The following is a 21,794-nucleotide window of genomic DNA, read 5'->3' as shown; positions in this document are numbered from 1 at the left end:
GGAATTTGTCTTTAAACCACTATTTCAAGCATGGCATAATTTAGAGATGATAGGATAGAATCTTTGTAGCTTTCTGATATCAGGGGGGGTTGTTTCACAAAGATTTATCTATGACTTAGAGTTGTACTTAAATACCTAGTTGCATACAGTATTTAAGGCATTACCACATTGGTCACATCATGCCAAGAGGATGCGCTTTACTGCATATTGATCAATAAGATTGTGCATTGCTTATCTTATTTATGTGCAACTCTAAGTCTTGCCGGTACTTAAATCTTTGTAAAACACCCCCCCCCCCGAAATTGAATTACTAATTTTGTGAGACTAGTGCTCAAAAGGCTATTTTAAGAAAAATCAAAATCATTACAGAGGGAGGTTACTAAATACTTACCAAATAAATCAAAATTGGATTTTCATAAAGATTAATCGTAAAGCAAAATTGTGTAGCCACTGCACACTTATGAGATTGGAATAATATAGATGATAATCATGTTATGCACATATTTGACCCTTTACCTTTTTAGATTGGCTGTAACAACATAAAGTGAAAGAAATCCCATGAGAAAATTAATAAAGTGAAGTTGAAAAAGAAATGACTTCAATCTTGTGAACAGTGAGTGCTTAAAGTCATTTGTTTATATTTGAATGCATATTGAAATTCCCTTTTCATCAGGAATTCTTAAAAGGATTTATCTCATACTTTTGCCGAACCGCATATTAAAATGTCAAATATACAAAACACATATTTCTATTAATTTCATAGTAGGGTAAAAGAGTATTCGAGTGCATTTCAGACACAAGGTTAAATGCATTAAAAAATTACACTTGAATTCAATTACTCTTCAATAACAATCTGTTGCCCCCTTTTCACTTTTAAGACCAAGCAGTTAAAGGAGCATTGCTAACCTTATGCTATTATTAACATTGTTGGGATTTGATACGAATCACTGTCTACTGTGGTTCAGTGGCATATTTGATTCTGGATAGAGCAGATACAGAAGATCTATATTTAAACCTCAAAGGTTTTATTTTCAAATCTTTGTGATTTGAATATCTAAATCCACAGTTTGACTGGTCAATGGTTACTTACCATCAGGACTGGTTCTAAATCTGTGAAATTGAGAGTGTATTTAAAGTGGTACAATATATTTTTGATAGAGCACTTTTTGCCAAAGGATACAAAGAGGAACTATTATCATCCTGGCTTTAGCTCGAGATGCCACTTTTTCGGCAGTGTTCAGTGCATTCAAGAATTAATCCTACCAGGTATCCCCCTTTACCTCTCCTGGGTCAAGTGCGGCAAAATTTGGAAGAATTTCTTGCTGAATAATCCTGTGATGGCTGGGATTGAACCTATGACCCTCTGTTTCAGAGTCTGGAGGCAAATACCTTGGGCCATAACAATCCACTTCTGATAAGATATAAAATTTACATATCTCTTCAGATTATAACATTACAAAAATAGTAATAATTGGAAACAATGTTTCAGTGGTTCTAAAGTGAAAGACATCAATAACACAATTGAACGTTGATAAAAGGAAATACTTAAACGTAAGCTATTTAAAATTTGCATCTTTCTTGAGACAAGATATATGAATATAAGTTATTGTCTGGTTTGGAAAAATAATGTTTTCTTGAAGAAAAAAAAGAATCATTCAAATTCTTTAATAATTTTTAGATAAACTCTCACACCTAATAATTTGTAATAAATAAAAGTATCTGAAATTAGACTATCCACCATGCAAAACTTACTTTAAATGCAGTATGCTATTGTCTGGTTTATTTGATTTTAGTTTTCACAGGTACCTAATTTCTCTTACGATATCATGGATAGTGGAACATACCATTATATATTCAAGAAATGTTTCCACGATTGGATTAAACCTTTAAAGGAAGTTTGACTGACCCCGATAGCTGCTAGGGTCGAAGACGGATTGTGCCATTAGGCAAGTACTTGGCTAGGGCTGAAACATCACTTAAGACACTTAAAAGCAGTTACCATTGAATAACTCAATGCAAGAGACCTTTCATAGACTTGTTTTTGATCCCATCGAGTGTGGTGAATTCTAATGCTGCAATTAGTACTCTCAAGAGCTAGTGGAAATTTCTACTTATGCCGATCTTTTTTTCATTTTTCACCCCCACCCCCATCGCAATGATTTTCTATTAGTTTGTCTAAGGAGATTGTTCACTTATGTCTATGAAGTATCCTCAGTTTATTCCCTTTCAAGAGATTTGAATGTTAATTTAAAGAGGTCTTGTAGATACCGAATTTCATACCAAGTAATTATGTTTGGGGAGATTAAGGTGGTTTTGGTTGGAGAGAGAGAAGGCTGTGTTTGAATTTCTTGCTCTACTTTAAATAAAATCTGTTTTTAGCACAGGACTTGTTTCGAGGGTGAAATGATCTTGCTCAGAGCAAATTGTAACACAATGTTTGTGAAGAAGATAACTGTGTACAGAGTATTCAGTGTCCAAACTCCATCCCGTTTTTCACCTATTTCACCTCCTTTCTAGTCGACAAGGAGCAATTCAATCCTGGAAAGTGATAGCGCAAGGGGAGTCAATGTTTACGGTGAAATTTGCATATCGGTTTGTTACCACGGCACGAAAATGAGCTTTGTAAGGTAAACGGCAGGAGGTTGTGTGTTGGATACCCCAAACTCATTCAATTTGAATGCAGTGCTTCAGAGCGTTTCGTAAACCAGCGCCATGATCGTCTTACCGCAATGCGTCATGCCGCTCAAACACTTGTTAGCCACAATACGAGAAACAACGACCAGATATCGCCTTACCGGTGCTGGCGAAACGGCCCTGCAAAAGAATTGGGTCTAAAGATGTGAAATTTAAATCAGACAGATTTGCTGTTCCAAGCACTTGTTCTGCTGGCTTGGGAGAGCACAAACACTTCTTGGTTAGATTGACAAAATGTGAGAGGGATGACCCCTAGAATATTCACTACTTCATGAAATCTGCACTCCTGCCCCCTGCAATTGTTCGATGATGCTGTGCTCAATTTACATTACAGTATTTATCCTAGAAACACGTTTTTCAAAAACGTTAAATTCAAGTTTGTGTTCAATTAGTCTATTGTGTAATCCCTTCTCAAGAGGAAAGTGGTCTGGATATGCAGCTTAAATATGACTTTGTACACTCCCTTAAGATGTAATTAATGAAATATTTGTCTAACATGATTTAGTGCAGGGCTCCATGTAAAACAGTATTTACATTACTGGTGGAGCTATGCTGCTGAAATATAACTAAATAAATAAATACTATGATCAATAATTTGCTAAGGTGCATGATTAAATTTTGGTTAGAAAATCGTCAATTTGCTTATGTCATTGGTTTTGCACACTCTATTTTTTATAATTCACACATTTTTTTCAATTCATGGGTAGCCCTCCAAGTATTTTATGGAAAAAGCAGATTTTTTTATTGAATTCCACATTTTTTTTTCACAGCTTGGTCTATTTTATCTCTTTCTTTTCTCATTATTTTTTATGCTTCTTTCGAAAACATCTTATTTCTAGATTAGAGTAACCCTTTAATCTCACTCGATCTCAGGTAGATACATGAGATGGTTTCAGACCGACTCCATCATGCGAATTCCTGAAAATTTAGAGAATTTATTCAGGTCTCAAAATATGTTACGATTATGTTTTGCAGACGTACTCACCAGCATCAGATGCTTTCTGGTCAAATTGTCAAAGTTCCAAATTTGCATGCATGATCTGCGTAGAGGAAAAGGCGTGGGGTCAAAGATATTGTCAGCTCAGCAAATAAGCAACCAAAGCAGCACCCTGTGGCAGACGTTTCCAACATACTCCCTGGGATGGGAAAGTTCTCTTAATTTTATCTCGTAAAAAAACTTTAAATAGGTGTTGCAAGTCAAACAACCAGATAAAAATACCTGTTATATTGTAATCAAGGTATATCAGAGTAAATTCCAACTGTTTTCACACTGCCAAAACGGAATATCCATGCCTTTATATTTCATTATGCTTCACTTTCAAAACGCTTCTGGTTTCTGTTCACACAGAACCAATGAAGTCCGTTTTGAGCGAAAGCGTAATATTAAGGCGTGAGACAGTGCAGAAATATGTCATTACCCACCATGCATTTGGCTATCTCTAGCTTTATAAACATGCTGTATGGTAGTACAAACAACACAAACGTATGACGTAAACAAGAGGCTTGATCATAATTAGTAATACACTTTGTTTTGATTGATATATGTAATAAAACAAATCAACTATTCAGGATAAAATTAGGGCTCTTATCGTTAAGAAAATTGTCTGTCGATATCGCATTAAAAATATCTTATCGATATATCGATAATTATCGACAAAAGCACATAATCAATACTCATTGTTTATCCATTATAGCGATGTCACATACTCGCGTTGGTCAAAATTTGTATCTGCCACTGTACCAAGAATGCTTTAAAATCCCTGTTCATTAGATGTAAATGATTACATAACATCTTTTAACAAACATATTTAGCATACATGTAAATACATCCTCACCTTTCACGTTATTAGCATTATTTTAGTTTGGATGAAGTTTTATCAATAATTTGGGGGCTTTTTGGACATCATTCTTAGCATTCAATGTCTTTCGCCTATTTGCCATTTTGATATCGTGCTGTACATTTTTACATGTATAGCGTTGAGGGCAGCAACACACGGCCATGTGCTGCCTTCTAAGCTTACGTATGTTAGTTGGTACTTTGCTGAAATTGAGCTTGTGATGTTTTCTATTCGATCAAAATGGAGTGCAGTCACAATGTTTGGATTGTCATGATTATAGCGAAATGGGGGTGAGATCGTTTTTTGTAGCTAGTAGTAAGTATTCATATTTTGTTGAGATTTTAGAGTAATTTCTGTTGCTGTTCTGTGCAGTTTTAGGAAAAATATGTTTTCTGTGATTTTCTGTTTGAAAAGCCACTTTCAAAAATTTATTTCCGTGAATTCAGTGAAATCGTGGGAAATCACTGTGTCCCAATATAATAGCAGGTATTATCGACAACACGTGAAATGTTATCAATATCACTAAGTGGCAAAAACAAGCGATTATCGGAAAGACTATTGATAAAGACGTTATCGATACCAGCCCTATTTATGATTGTTATTTAACTTATTGTGATTTGTTAATACTGAGAAGTTAATTTTTTCTATTTGTATGTATAGTTTAATTCTTAAACTCGTCTACAAACGATAAAGATGAGAGGTCAGTTAAAGATACCCACCCACGCTTTTACATTTCATTCTGCTTTGTTTCCTTTTTCTTTACACACCAAAAAGATAAAGAGGCATATTTTGAATATTCCTTTTTCAGAACACTGTACACGTAGATTGCAGAATATTTGATCCCTTTTCAAATATGACGCTTTGCTGAGTGTTCATTCCAAAGCGTTTTTTGATGTGAAAGTGGTGTTCATGTATACCTGGTATTCTCAGTTTTTGAGTCAGTCTGAAAGGACCTATTTTTACTTCATTCTTCCTAATTCTACAACCAACTGTAGTTTAATTATCACCTCAGGGGGTATCTCAATTCCATTCTTCATAATAAAGCTCCCCTGACCTCACTTTCACTCGTCATTAGTTGTCAGCAAAATCAGGATCAACTTCAATTAATTGTATTTAATTCCCTCAGCATGTTTTGAACTGAAGGCAGTCAAAGGGGTATAGAGCTGTGTGGATTTGGCAAAGGATGAATTTTAACCTAACACTTCTGTGTCTGTGGAATTGTATTCTCATAAAAATCTTGAAAATCACCATTTTATTTGAGTTTTCAAATTCTAATTGAAAAGTTTTCAGTTTGAAAGAAAATACAATGCATTGATATATAAATTACTATATTGTTCTTGATACAGAAGTAAATGCTAAATGAATACATTGTAAAATAGATGTTAATTTTTTTAACACATTTTTTATTAAATGGGGGGGGGGGGGTTGGGAGTCCCCCAACTATTGAAGGTATTTGGTGTACTTTATGAGCTGTTAAAGATAATAACTGAAAAATAAAAAAATAAAAATGGGTGCTCAATCTCCCTCCCTTTAATTCTGGTTTGATGTCGTGGATCAATCATTAATACTGTGGTTTTCAAATAAAAAAATAGTATTATCTGTTTAAAATCTGCTTGTACTTTTTCAGTAGGGTCAAAGGTGGATGGGTTACATGTAGTATGTATGCTCAGCCATTCTTTAATATGGAATATTCTCATTTTTTTTATTTTTCATCTTTTTTTCTTGGGGGGGGGGGGCTTGGGTTGGTTTCTATTTATTGCAACTTTGGTTCTGAATTGCACCACAAGGCGAGAGTGTCGTTTTGTGTAGGGTGTTTACTCATTATTTTTATGGTTATATTTGTTTGATTCATTTATCAATTTTTTTCAATTCAATATATTATTTTCAATTGATCAGTGTTTGTTGATATTTTCTTTAAGTCTTGAGCAGGGACAATAATTCTAGCCTTTTTGGGGCAAAATACAGTTTATTTTTGGCAACATAGGACTCATTTCTCCAATAGTTTTTAGAGATTGTGTCTCTTTAGGTACCAGTAGTTAGATATTTTTTTATTAAACAATATCCAGTAATTGAAAATGTTTAACCAAGTGTGTATCGTATTTGCTACAAATAATCAAGCAATATGAATAGATTTGTGCTAAATGCTTACAGCAAGATGAGATGAAATTTTATAAATGAGATGATGGGAATTGGTATAGTACCTGCAAAGTGTATGCAATATAACTTCCTTTGGAAAAGACACAACACAGATTGGAGATGAATGCTGCCCTCTTGTGACTCAATTTGTACAGTACACTTAAGAGCCTTATGAAGACTGAATGCACAAAAGCCTTTTTTTTTTCAGTTGTAGAGTTACCTTCCAGAATAGCCTAAATGATGTTTACATTAAAAAATATCAAAAACTTATTCTGAGCTATCAGAAATCTAAAGCAACCAAACTTTACATCATTCACCATTATAGCTTTTAAAAATTCTTACAGAAAAACATAGATGATTTCGTAGAGATAATAATAATATGAAGTGGATTTTCATGATACACACTATCTTGAGAATTCAAGATTTTTTCAAGATTTATCATGTATTCTTAAAAATGGAGAACTATACTTCAATTTCTTTTCATGTTATAAAATCCTTTATGAAAATATATTGTGGGTTATTTTTGGATTGATAGTCATTAACCTCTTTTGTTGTTTTCAATGACAAATAATCTTCTTGTGGGTGTTTCATACTGGTATTCATAAGTTAAAAGCAACTTAAAGAACAACGGATAACCTTATTTACATGCTAAACAATTGGTAATGAACATTTTGGTGTATACCATTTACCACAAGAAAGGATCACCAGTCATTCTTAAAGTAGTTCACAGGTGTGGTGGTGTTTGGGATTGAAAAGGGATTTATATAAGTTTTATAGATTTTGTCTTTTTCTTCAAGAGTTGAATTGATCTAAAACTATAACACATTCTTTCAAGTAAGTCATTGGACTATAAGAGTACATGTAGATTATAAGCCCGGGAGAAGTTATAATTGATAATTTGAAGTTTTACATCATGTATTAACTTGATTGTCTCTTTCATATGTAGTAGAATTAATTTCAGGAGTTAAGGTCACTCGTTTGATAAGTATTTCCAGCCAGATATACACATTTTCATGGGAATGAAATTTGCTTTTACAGCAGAAATACAGTTCGAGTCAAAATCCATTCCACACATTGGCTAAAGATCCAAAAATACTGCACTCACAAAAAGAGTTATTCTTAAATTTGACTTAACTTTGCATTTTTTTTATTAAAATGTTCAATTTAAACCCTGATTAATCTAATGAACTAGTACTTTCAATTCTTGAAGTGTTCTAATCCATTCTATTCTACACTTTCTAGAGGCATATAGTAAGTTCACATCTTCAGGAGATTATGTGCACATGTAATATGATTTGCTTGTAGCCTTTATGTATTGATTTCTGTATGCAGACTTGAATTAAATGCTTATCACTTTTGTGATTCCCATCTCATACAGTTTGCATTCACTCATGGGTGAATTACTGAATTACAATCAACATTGTGGCAGTTTCTTCCATAATTTCAATCTCATATCCAGAACTAAGAGTTATTTTTAGAACCACCAGAGTTTCCCTTGCAGGTCATTACCTTTTCACCATCCTTTGGAAGTATATTTAATTATTTCTTCATACATTTTCATTTTCTCTTTATTCAGTTTTTGGTTGGTATCCTTTTTTTATCTCTTATTTCTTTTCTCTAATACTCTCTTTGCAGATGTTTGTTCAGTAATCTGCCTTGTTTTCAGATGGGATTGCGTCTCTATGGAGCTTTATCTTCTGTTGCAAAGTGCAGGTACAAGGTTAAAAAATACATTCTTATAATTTCTCTTATAAAAAACAGACTCTTGGATTGTTTGGAATAGAAGATTTAATCAAAAGTAATGAAGCATAGGCAAAATAAGGCCTATTGTTAAGTAAAGAATTTTTACTGCGTTTGAATTATTCATGTTGTGCATGTTTCCAATTTTAGAGACCTTGATCTAACATTTAATTCAAACAAAATAATGTTCTGCATTGAATATAAACACATTTCAATTTTTCTTATATTCCCTGTAATACCTTTCAGCTCATTAAGAGAGCTTGGGTGGGTGTGTGTGTGTATGTCATGTATAATATATAATATGATCATACTGAATGACTCCACCAATTGTAAAAGTGGCCTTGTCATGCTCATGTAGCTAGAGATATGAAAATACCAATCGGTGTTTTCTATTTTTGTTTTATAATGATGTGCAAATGTTTCTTTAAAAAAAAAACGAAGTAAGATGTAACTAATGAGAGCATGAAATACATGCACACCTTGTTCCACATCAACAACCATTAATAGTAGGCCTAAGGTTTCGAAGGTCATTTCGGCCATTAACACCTCAGATGTCGCCACTGCAACGATATTGAATTAGTACATACAAGGATTTCCCTTTGGCTCTGGCAGTGGATGTTGCAAACATGTTGCGAAATGCTCGACACATGTTGATATTCTTTATTTCCGCCCACGTTGTGCGATGCTTTACATGGTTGGGCTGGATGCGTCTCAGAGACAATGCATGGAGTGCTTTGTAAACAAATACATGTCACCGAAACGTGATTAAACCGAATGGCACTTTGCCAATTCGCAGAACCCCACGATTGATCAAGGGGCAATTAAAACCTATGATTTATCATTTTGCCCTGAATTAGTGTCATCAGCTTTTAAAAGCATTGCGGTGTTTTTCCTCTGCTTTTCTTCCTAACTCTCCCCTTTCTCTCTTGTGGACCCATCACTTATTACCTGTAATCTGGCTAATGTGATACGGAGGTTAATTTTTAGCCATTAGGATAAAAGCGTTTACTTGTTGTAATTGCCTTTTGCTTGTCTCGAGGCCATTCATTTATCCAGTCATCTATATATCCTTTCACTTCAATGTCATTATTTTCATTTCTTTTGCTATTTAAGCATGCCATGGTTGAATTTAATTTGATAAAACAAAAGTATTTTTTAATATGAGGGTAATTTACATTTTGACTGAACTTGACTTTAGATTATAATGAAGGAACCCTGAAGAGTTTTGAAAATATTTTGGTTACTGGTTTCAAAACCTATTACTTTCTGCTCCATGAAAAGTTTACAGTGTAGGTTTGCTACCAGATACCAGCTACCTTTTACATATAGGATTGAATTCATATAAATATGAATAGAATAGTAGATAATGCTATATGATGACAGTGAATAGAAGGTTAGGGATACGGGTAATTAGTTTCGAATGGCTTTGCGCTTCTCCACTTCTGGCTTCCTTGGAATGTTATTCCAAAAGTTTCAAAATCTTAGGGGGAAAGATCATTTGCATTTGCATGCCCAACTTTGTGAAATAGCCTTCCTGAAGACATAAAAAAGTGTGCTTCTGTCGAAACTTCAAAAAATCTTCTAAAAACTTGTTTTATTTAACTCTTAGCTCTTTAATGCGCCCTGAGCTCTCTACAGGGTGGATTTGGCACTTTATCAGTCACATTATTATTATATAATGGGATGGTGCAAGAAACTTTCAAACCAAGTGATTGTTGAAAGTCAATTTCCAAAATCAGTCCTGAGTATGGCAATCAATTACCAAATCGCACTTGAATGCTTGTCTTGAAGTACATTTTTTTTGCTGTAGTTCTATCTACTGTAGATTTGCAAAATAAAAGTTGCAAATTTATCCCAAATATTTCTTGCAACATGTCCTAAAGTGTTAAGCCCAGCTCCTCTCCAGCTTAGTGTCTGTATGCCTCATGTACATGTATGTCTTCTTTGAGTAAAATAATTTAAGAAAACAGAGGGGAAAATATCTTCAGATATTTTATCATAAATCATCTGTAAATGAATGTTAGTAGGGTTTTATTCATGCACGGATGAAATTATTGAAATTTTGAAATGCAATACAAATTTAGATATGTTTATTTTTTTTACCATTCACACACAGTGAAAATGCACAATTTGAATTGCAAGGAAGAAACATTTGGGACCTACATCACTAGATAGTGATATCAGTGGATTTTGTGCATGCACAAAGGCATCAAATGTTTATGCTTTAATAGACGATGTGCATCATGGGTTAGACAAAAATTTTTTTTTCCAATTGCAGTAGGATTCTTACAGTGCTCAGCAAATAATTATGATTTTTATAGAGTGTTATAGAAATGCATTAAAAACATGTATTTTGGTTTGCATCAATTGCCACAATACGAGAGTGTATTCCTAGAAGGACCGAAATTTGATGAATATCCCATAGGCTCCTGTACAAAACTTGCTGTTCAATGAGACCATAAGTCTGCAGGCACAGACCCTGATTGAAACTTTGATCAGCAAGTGTGTCTCCACACAAAGACTAGCACATACAAAACTTGCTGAGCGAGAGGGCCTTCAGTACACAAGGCATGAGTAGGCTGCACATTCAGACCCTTAACTCGAGTGAAGGGTTTGCACTGCTGACTAGTATTCAATTGTCTAGAGCACATGCGCGAATGCGCAAAATATACATGTACAATAATAAATGCAATGCGATAGGCAGCAGAGTATGATGATTCTTAATAATGTCATAATGAACTACATTTTAAATCACATTTCTACAATGACCATGTGAAGTGAGACCATTTTAACTGATTGTAGTAAGTGACGTGAGTTGCTCAATTAAATTTGTCTTTTTTTGGGGGGGGATAGATGATGATAATTATATTAGATGGCCTTATTTCATCGGATACCAGAAATATTTTATGAATCACTGATTCATGGAATTTCTATTGGAATATTTCTGGTTTCCCATTCAGAGCCATTTAGTAATATATAATTATTCTAAAAAAAAACACAAGAAGAACTTTGATTTTGATTGCTATCAAAATCACAAGAATTTTTGAGAAAAATTTAGAATCATGATTTTAATAATAACATTTTATGTCACTTTTTGCTGTGTATGCACCTATTTTTTTTTCAATAGCTACCCTTATTTTACTTGTAAACTTGTCTTTGAAAATTAGAATGTAAAAAAAAAGAATAGGTTGCACTGCTTAAAATAGATTGAAGTGTTCTTTCATTTTAAACAGATTCATGAATGTGGAGTGATAATGATAATAATGATGCAATAAATGTACATGTTACTATTCACATTGGGTTGTGACAATATACTTCTGGATTGAATTCTTCAAAGGTGACATATATCTTTTAGGTGCACACTCCATATCAGTGAAACCAATATATAGAATTTGTTATGAACATCAAATACATACTTAGTCAATAATTTTGAGTCCATGATAAATAAGTATGGTAAGAAATGATTATTAGAAACATAGAGTTGTTATTTGAAATAGCTTTCTCCTTGTGTATCGGAAATAAAGTTTGTCTCTGGCAGCCTGTCACATTAGTTACATGACTTTGCAATTGTGTATTCCTTTTGCTTTGCTTGGCAGAATTCAGCAAATATGAGCACTCATATCTGTGCCAGTATCTGTGCATGCATAGCATACAAAATAATTCCCCTTTTTCCAGTATCTTAAACGAATCACTGTCACGTCCAAATAATTATGTCATTTCATTCTACGTGCTCACAATGCCTGTAACGGCGATACCCTCGTTGGGTGGGTAGTCACCTCACGAACATCATCATTTACCGGAACATGCGGGACAACGCGGCCAGGCGAGCCCGTTGCATGCAGATTGCTCCCTCCTCCTCCTCCGATCCTCTTTTTACGGTCTACTGACCAAGTTGAATGGGTGGCAATTGGAACACTGAATCATCGCCGTGGAAGCTCTAATTACTCCAAGAGAGATGGACTTTGGGGGAAAGGAAGGAAAGAGAGAGGGAAAAGATTGATAGTAATGAGGAAATTGGGAGTAAAATAGGAAATAGATGGGAGAAGAGCTAAAAAGATCAAAATAGGTCAGTAATTATATACTTCAATTATTCACCCCACTGACCATTTTTTTTTCTCAGTCCAATTTCAAGCCAGAATTCTTCACCCATTGTCATTTAAGCCATTTAGGGATTTTTTTTAATTATTTGCTTGATTGTTTTAATGTTCTGCTTGAGAGAGATATCCCACAAGAATGGGTTTAATTCTAAGTCTGTTTTGCTTGAAAAAGAAGTGGATTCTATGATTGCAATTTTAACAATACTGATTTTTTCAACCATTTGATTGGTAATGGTTTAAAGTGAATACAAAAGGGTAATCTGTAAAAACAAATGCAGAAGAGATCATAAAGAATCAAGCTTGCAGAGGAGAACATCAGCCTAGCTCTAATTCAACATATTTTGGTGAGTTTTATCATGTGGGAGGGCATTGGAACAACAAACTTTAATAGAAATCTGCATGTGTGTTTGTGTACAAAGTCACAAAGGTCAAAATGCAATAAAATTATTTTTACCATCGTCATGATAGTGGGCATTAATGGTCTGTATTGTGAATTACACATACAATTTATTTTGATCTTCTTTGGTGATGTAGCAATAAGTGTACGTTATAACTTTGATAGATGCTCCAGTGCCCCCAAACTATTTGTTATTAAAGCTCCATGAAACATATCACCATCTCATTTAGCAAACAGTGCATGTTTATTACTGTCAAATATATATCACAGGTCTGAAATTCAAATTTTTTTACAGGATAAAGTCGCTTTTCTATTGGGCACATTTGTCACTTGTAGCACAAATCAGGAAAATTAAAAAGGGGCAGCAAAATTTCCAAGGTAAGTTCAGTAAGAGGGGTATCGGGAGCATTCTATTGGTCATCCACGCCCATGGCCTTGGTAACTTTGGGTATGATATTCATATAGAATTCATATTTTAGAATTTATGAAATGCACATATTGTGTTACCTTCAACTCCAGAATCTATAATTATAAAATCACCTTCAGCAGATATAAACAGTCAATATTTCAGCCGTTGCTATCATCGTTAGATGTGAATATACTTTATGTCATGAATTTCTTAGATTTGACACATCATAATAAGATGAAATATATTTTCCAATCAATTATCTTACTGATATAATATGTAAAGATTTCTATTCATCAGAAGGGGATAAATGAATAGGTCATCCCAAGAGCTGATCAAAAGAAAATCCCTACAGATTTACGCCTGTGGTTTTAACATGAATAGATACAATTTGCACTACTGGGATAGATAGAAAATCTTGTTAGCTGAACCTGACTACATATACTTCTAATTGCAAATTGTGGATGGAGAGATGTCCTGATGTCAAATGGCAAAATGCTCCCATCTGTGATTTATTGGACCATATTACATAAAGTTTCATCCGTTCGTAGAAAATGGATTGTAGTTTACAGGTGTAAACATAATAAAATGTTTTAATTGCACCCATCTAGAGTGCGATTATCATTTTTTGTGGGACATGTATGTATGTGGATTAGGTCAAGGCAGTGTGTTAGTTTTTTATTGTTTCATTTTTTTTTAATGTTTGAAACAGATATCAGAAACAGAATTGCTCCAAAGTTTGTTATGCCCAATTTAATCTTGGGCCCAGCAACCACTGTATGGTGCCAGATCGCTGTAGCGCTAGATCCCTTGTATTATTTAATGGCAAACAGGGTAGCAGTAACTCCGATGTTTATCATCTTTTGGTCTGACGCCGCCGCTGGGGTTTGAATTCCCGACCTCCAGGTTGTGAGACGGACACTCTACGCAATTTTTTTTTCTTTTTTGAATAAAAAATCCATATTTTCTTAACAAGGGATGATCATTTGACAAGGTCACCCTCACCCTAATTTAGAAAATTACAGATTTGATACATTATTGGTAAAGATGGGTTTTTTGCCTGGTAATTTAATTTCATCTTTGTAGTATCTTAACAAAATTTATTCAATTATCTGGACTTATATAGGATTAATACACACTGATGGGAATGTGAGTTCATTTGCCATCTTAATCTTTTGATATTTCCTCTGTATATCTCAATGTGTTAGTAATGATATGCAATATTTACATAAAACTTTAATCCTTGTGTCTCAGTCAGTGCTGCATATATTATTACTGACAGAAGCTGTGGCCTTTTAGTGACCTTTGGAATCTTGTGGTTAGTATTCTGATTTTAATAAGATTCTCTAGACCAAAAGTGATTACTTGGGAGGATGGTGGTTTGAAGGCCAGCTGAGTCACCTGATGAAAGGATTTTTTCATGTTCTACTAGGTGTAAGTAATGCATAGGAATCGATTTCATATTGTTAATAAATAATTTCCCATTTTCAGTGTTTGCAGAGCAAGACAAATCTGTATTGGTTGTGCAGAGATTCTATTTATTTTGAATATTATATTCTAGTTTCTCTTAGGAATAAAGTGAGGATGGTGATGGTAAAGGGATGGAAGGGAAGAAGATGAAGAAGAAATATGGGGAAGAGATTAGAGGAAGATGAAGGAGAAGGAAAAAAAGGAAGAGATTGACAAGGATGAGGAGGAAGAGCCAAACATAGGATAATGAGAAGGATAAGAGAAAGGAGAATAGGAAGGAGATTGAAAGGAAGAAAAAGAAAAAAGGATAAGGAAAGGAAGGAAGACTCAAATTAGAAAAAGGGAGCCCAAATGCATTTGCTCACAATCTGTGTTGAGAAAAGCTTACATTTTGATTGGAATTTTGTGATTTTGTGAAAATAATGTAATAGGACTCAAGCTCACTCGGCGGTGTGGTGCTGCATGGCGGCTGCGAACGCTTATAATTTCACTTACCGGTTGGGAGGTTTTGAACTAACCCTGCTTGACCTAAAATCAAGCAACCCAAATCTTTCAATCAAATCATGGCCATCAAGTGTATTTTCAGCATGCAGACTCATTACAAACAAGCAAAAGTGATTTCACATTGACATTTTAGTCATCAGAAAGCTTATGATTCAGCTACAAGTAGGATTTTCGCTTTAACTATGCTGACTGTGCCCTGCGCTCCGGGGACCTGAGAAAGCGTCTGCGTCGCATCAGTAGACTTGTCCGGTGGAGGTAGCCCTGCTTGGGCTGTGTCCGAGTGATTGTATGGTTTTCAGTCAGACACAAAATAGTAAAAAAAGTATTCTACTCTCTTTTGGCAAGTTTAGTGGAAAAAATATGACATACATGTGCAAATTTGTCTCAATTTTAACCTTGGCCGTCTCTTGATGATCAGTTACATTCATATCCTGCATTAAAAAAGAACTTTTCTTTGAAATGTACATAAAAATACCTTGGAAGTCACTTGATAGCGGTCTGTCTGTATATACATTTGTCTTGCTCATGAATGAGCATGAACGGAAAAGTTGGACCGGCCTTTATCTTTGTTTTCAGCTCGTCAACTATTCTCATATCTTTCTTTGCCAGTTTCCTCCTTGATGTTTTGGCTTAAAGTGGGAAGTACATTGTCTTCAATTGCAGCTAAATGCCTGACCTTTTTGCTTTATTATTCTAAAGTCTTGTCTTTTTATTTCCTGTCATTTCAATCGCTGATCAGGACGGTAGCCAATCGGAAATGGCGGCTGAGCAGTGCCCCCCAATTACCCATGATCCATTAGCCTAATGAGGTCTGCGCTGAACTTGAAAGTTATGCTTATATAAAACCAAAGGGTAATACTGGCCCTCTTCTTGGCTCTGGTCCGGGTAATCAAATGAGTTTTGGATAATCACTTTAAGTGGCCGCTAACGAGCTTGTGAATGAATGTTGATTAATTGGACTAAGTCATCATGAATGATGCCAAAATGTCATTGATGAAATTCATTAGACAATTCTTGGAGAAGATCAACAAAAACTTGAATGAGAGCAGAAACATTCCCCCCCCAACTATTGCAAAAAGCGGCTTTTTATTTACATGTAGGTCTTTGATCCTTCCTCAAAGGTAGCCTCGTTTTTAACTGTATTAGGTGTACTCTGCTTGTATTTCAATTTTTTAATGTTTCCTTTTTATCAATGCTCTTTAATCAAAATACTGTGTATGAGTGAGTACTAGGTATAAATCAGGGATGTAGCATATGATAAAGGTAGAGATGGTGGCAAAATATTGTTGGAGGGGGAGGGGAGACAATTAAAGAGCTAATATTTTTTCTTAGTGGAATAATATAGGGTCACATCCCCATTTGTCAAATTGTTCTAAATGGTATTTCCTCCATTTTCCCTCCTCTGTTTTTTTTTTGTTCTTCAAAGTCACAAAGGGATGAGATGATCAATACCCCTTTGCCTCCCCCCTGTTGTGCTGCCCTGGATAAAGGTTTTAAATAAGGCAGGAAATGTGAATAGTGAAACTACTTTTATTTAAAAAATATATTTTGGAGTAACTCTTCACACTTTTTTTTTTTTTTGGGGGGGGGGGGGAGGGTTAACCCAAAATCTGTCAATTGATTGTCCTATACAAGAATTCCTTTTTAGTTGTCCCTAATATTTTGTACACATTGTACCACAAAATAGTTTTTAAAGGACAATCCACCCAACAAAAAGTTAATTTGCATTAAAAAAGAAAAATCCAACAAGCACAACACCAAAAATTATAACATTTTAAAGTTTCACTTAATTACACAAAACAGTTATATGTACATCCTGGTTGGTATGCAAATGAAGAGACTGATGACGTCATCCACTTACTATTTCTTTTGTATTTTATTATGTGAAATATGACCTATTCTAATTTTCTCATTGTCTTGTTTGATACTATATATGTTTAAGTCAAGTTGGCCCTTATTGTCAAATCTTGAAATATTGTATAATTCAAACATTAAAAAAAAAAAAGAAATAGTGAGTGAGGGACATCATCGACTGGCTCATTTGCATGTCACTGAGTTGTGCATATCACTTTTTTGTGAAAAATAAATGGAACTTTAAATGTCATAACTTTCATATTTTACATCTGATTTTGATGAAATTTTCAGCATATGCTAATTTGATTTTTCTCTATTCCTATCAACATTTTTATGGGATGGACTTTACCTTTGATAGATTGGTTAGAAATTACCTCGCTGGTTAAATTTTACAATTTGTTCTTGAGGGTGTAGAAGATCAGTGCATTAACCCCCCCCAAAAAAAAAAGAAAAAAAAAGATATGAACAAAATTTCAAGAATCATTGTTAAAAGAAGTAAGAAATATACACACTTCTATTGACTACACTCTAAAATAATATCCATTCAACATAATCCTGATCTATTGAACAGTGACCAGCCAAACTGTGGAGGTAGATATAGATTTAATGATTTGATTGCAAATTATTTAAATTTAAATCTACAAGATTTAAAGCTTAATCCTGAGCTTGGCTGGTTATATATTTGTAACATCTTGGCCCTGTAACATAGAGATCAGTGATAGATTGTGGGCTGAATTTTTATGATAGATCATCCACAGAAGTCCATGCAATCAATTGTAGAGATCATCCTAATCAATCGCTAAGTTTTATGTTGTAAGGACCTGAATAGAGTTTAGAGTGTTGTCCTCTTAGCAGACTTGAGGTATTCTAATTTTCTTATTAGAGGCATCATTATTTGTTGGAGATGTACAAAAATAAGAGATTTTGGATTGTATAAAACTTTCTAGCATGCTTTTATAAAAGAATGTGTGATGATGTGTTGCAGTTATGTTAGCAAGTTATAGGCCTATTGGTTCCCAAGTCTGTATTTAGGCCCTATTGAGATGTTGGATGGCTGTACAAACAAAATTGATTTGAATATTTTGCTCAACCATTATAATATTTACTGTGAGCTATTGTGCAAATGGGTATATACCAAACTTGGGTTTGCTAATTATGCCTTTATCCATTTTGTGACATCACTAAGGTACTTCACTACTTAGAGTAATCCATACACTGATCCATGATTAATAATAAAACAAATATGAAGGAAAAATATAAAGAAGATGTTTCAGAATTAATCAACTTGTAAGTATGTGTGAATATTTTCTTAGAAATGTGTTCCACTACAATTTTTTTCTTCCAGTTGTCAACACAGCATCACTCACCATCCTTGCAGTATTTTGTTGGCACAAGCTGTAAAAAGGAGAGTAAAGGAGTTACCTTACAAAAACACATATTAATGAAGCCTGGGCTGCAATTCTACTCTCTCTTCAGTGTGTCTTCCAAGTAAATTACATCCTAGTAAAGCAAGATTGTGCATTAAATTCCATTAGAAGAAATGCACCAAGGTCCTTGCGGCTGAAACCTATTTTTATGGACCATTCTGTTGTTATTCTACCCTGGATTAAAAGCTTATTGTGTCCATGATGCAATTTTGACATGAGAAACTTTTTGTTGCAGCAAGAATTCAGCAATGAATTGTCCCTTTCTCTCTTTCTGTATATTTTAAGTTTTCATATTTTTTTATGGTTGGTTAGATAAAAACTAATTCTCAGAAATACTGTAGGTTTGTTAACATGGTAGAATTTTTTTAGGAGGCTTCAAACATATGGTTGGATATATTTCATTAAGAAATTCCTTCCCCCCTCAATTGCTGTGCAACAAGAATTCACTTTTGAACGATTCAATTTTTTTTACATCATCGGTTAGCAACCTACCCCCTTATTTACGAGATGGACATCTCTTCTCAAAAACACAACGTAAAAATGCAATCAGTGGGAACACACTTTCCATAAATGTAAGCTACTCTCTGTGCAATAAACTATTGTGCTTAAGTGACAGAAACGATATGAGACAGCACACATATTAGAAGGGATAAATAGGGCAAACCATTAAAAATGGAGTGCGAAGTTCCCCATTACTAGCTCAGCCGATCCTTGTCGATGATAATACAGATAGATGGTATTACATGGCCTGGCAAATGGAATATTTATTCTTGATTTGATAAGATCAAGTCCATTTCTGGGTCACGAATAAAGCCACAAATGACTGATGTTTCTTAACGCCTTTCTCAGTCCATAGCAGAAATGGGATGATATTTTTCTGCATGATAGGTCGTGCACGTCATGGGCTGTGGAAATGAGCTAACTCAATGGAAAGTCATTTAGAAGAAGAATATTGCATCTCCTTCGCAGATTTATGTTTCTTTGGAATGTCATTTCTCATTAAATCTTATACTGGTTTCTGAGAGAGAGAGGGAGAGGGGGGGGGATAATTCCTTTTTTGATTAAAGAAATTTGCCTAGAGTAATTCCAATGAATGAAATTATTTTGCTTACTTTTTTTAAGACTGTAATTTGGTCGTTATAAATCAAGAGTGGTATGAGACCTATCTAATCAGGTCAAGGGTTCAAATCCCTGGCTAAGTTTTGCCAAAGAATTTGAAAATGGTCTGTCCTCCAATGATGACGATTGTGGGTGTCCACTAATAGAAACGTGTTCTGCCAAATAGTCTTGATATCAAGACCTCTTGATAAAACAAGATATTAAAAAATATATAAAAAATTCAATTATTTTACAATGAAGAATTAACTTCATGATATATAGTGTGAAGTTTGGTATGAATCATCATTATGATGGTTGTTTGATCTTTATTAAATAGGGAGAATTTTCTAGGCAATTTAAAAGCGCAGTTAAAAATATACATATATTTTCAGCTAATGGGTTATAGTATACATTATAAGACTACATAATCAGAGAGTTGTATTCTGGATAGTAAAACCAGGGGGATGTTTTTCAAAAAGAGTTTAGTATGACTGAGTTACACTTAAATGCCTAGTTGCTTGCGTTATTAAAGGCATGATGGCATTGGTCAAATTATTTCAAGAGGATGCGCACTACTGCCAATTGATCAATAAGAATGCGCGTTGCATGTCATGTACATCTCGGCATTTAAGTGCAACTCTAAGTCATTCTTAAAGGACAAGTCCACCCCAACAAATATATGATTTGAACAAAAAGAGAAAAATCCAATTAGCATAACATGAAAATTTCATCGAAATCTGATGTAAAATAAGAAAGTTATGACAGTTTTGCTTAATTTCACAAAACAGTTATATGCACATCCTGGTCTGTATGCAAATGAGGGGACTGATGACTTCACTCACTCACTATTTCTTTTGTATTTTATTGTATGAAATATTCTCTCCTCATTGGAAGGTGAAACAAGTCGTCTTCCTCCATGAACCTGGGGAATTACAATTGTTTAAATTAATGTTTTTTAATTGTTGTTTTAGCTGGTCCTTATTGTCAAATGTAAAAATGATATATTGTATAATTCAATCAATAAAAACAAAAGAATTAGTGAGTGAGGGACATCATCGACTCTGTCATTTGCATGTTGCCGAGCTGTGCATACAATTGTTTTGTAGAAAATAAGCGAAACTTTAAATGTCATAACTTTATTATTTGACATCTGATTTTGATGAAATTTTCAGCTTTTCTTGTTTGATTTTGTCTATTGATTCAAATCAACATTTTTCTGGGGTGGATTTGACCTTTAAATATATTTGTGAAACACCCCAGTAGCTGTAGAGCAGTTCGGGGCTCAGTATTTAAAAGGCTTGCAATCAGTGTCTAAATGACAATGGTCAAACAAGTTTATTGTTGCATGCACACTTTGTTGAACATGCTGACCAAGAACCAGTCAGATTTGCTCTTTCATAATTGCAATCCATATCAAGTGCTCTGACTTGGTGTCTTGTGGAATTCTATGGAAGTAAAATAAAAGTGTAGTCACTAGTCAAAAGGTTGAGTTAACTTCACTGTCTTTGAAATTTACAGTCTACTTGTCAAATACTTTTAGATTCCCCCTTTTTTTTTTGGGGGGGGGGTTCTTTTTGATGCATGTCTTATTGTGCTGTGCAATGTTATTTAACAAAATTTATAGTCAAGTACCACAATTTTTTATGGGTAATGTGATCTGTCTCTGAGTTATCATCTAGAAATTGCCTTTACAATGCTAGAGTATTGGCAAAACACTTGACAAGTATATCATGTGATAGATTCCTGGAAAGTCTGCACTTTGCTGTTTGCTAAGCATTTTCTCTTTCCATCAATCATCTTACCTCCTAGAACATTTTGTCCAAATTTGCTCCAAATCTCCTTTTTTTTCAATTGTGACCATGTCCCAGCTATTCAAGATTACATCTAGTTGCATCAACAAGTGCACCAATTAGTTTCAAAAGAAAAGTATCGATACATGTTAAATATCAAGATCAGTTTCCTTTTTTCATCCTTTTCTCTTTCATTGTCACGTCATGGGCAGGATATTGTAGCAGACACTTGAAAATTGGAGTTGAGAGAAACAGTACATTGTGATGAGGCAACCAGCAGACGAAAAAATAAACCCCGTCAATTGCCTGTCAGTATTCATATTTTGAAACGCGAGGAAGAATT

At 34.3% G+C, this 21,794-nt stretch overlaps 1 long non-coding RNA gene across 5 annotated transcripts in view; it reads left to right on the top strand.

The window, feature by feature from the left end:
• LOC121407173 overlaps positions 1–21,794 on the top strand; it is an 87,996-nt gene that overhangs the window by 19,509 nt on the left and 46,693 nt on the right. For 4 of the 5 annotated variants that reach the window (XR_005968875.1, XR_005968876.1, XR_005968878.1 and 1 more), the window contains exon 3: positions 8,304–8,381. This is a non-coding gene — a long non-coding RNA (uncharacterized LOC121407173). Of the gene's footprint in view, positions 1–8,303; positions 8,389–21,794 lie in introns of all 5 variants that reach the window. The other variant, XR_005968877.1, reaches the window with a different exon arrangement.

The sequence above is a fragment of the Lytechinus variegatus genome, chromosome 2 (genome assembly GCF_018143015.1).
Source record: "Lytechinus variegatus isolate NC3 chromosome 2, Lvar_3.0, whole genome shotgun sequence".
NCBI classification, from domain to species: Eukaryota; Metazoa; Echinodermata; class Echinoidea; order Temnopleuroida; family Toxopneustidae; genus Lytechinus; species Lytechinus variegatus.
This window is presented reverse-complemented; position numbering and strand designations above follow the sequence as displayed.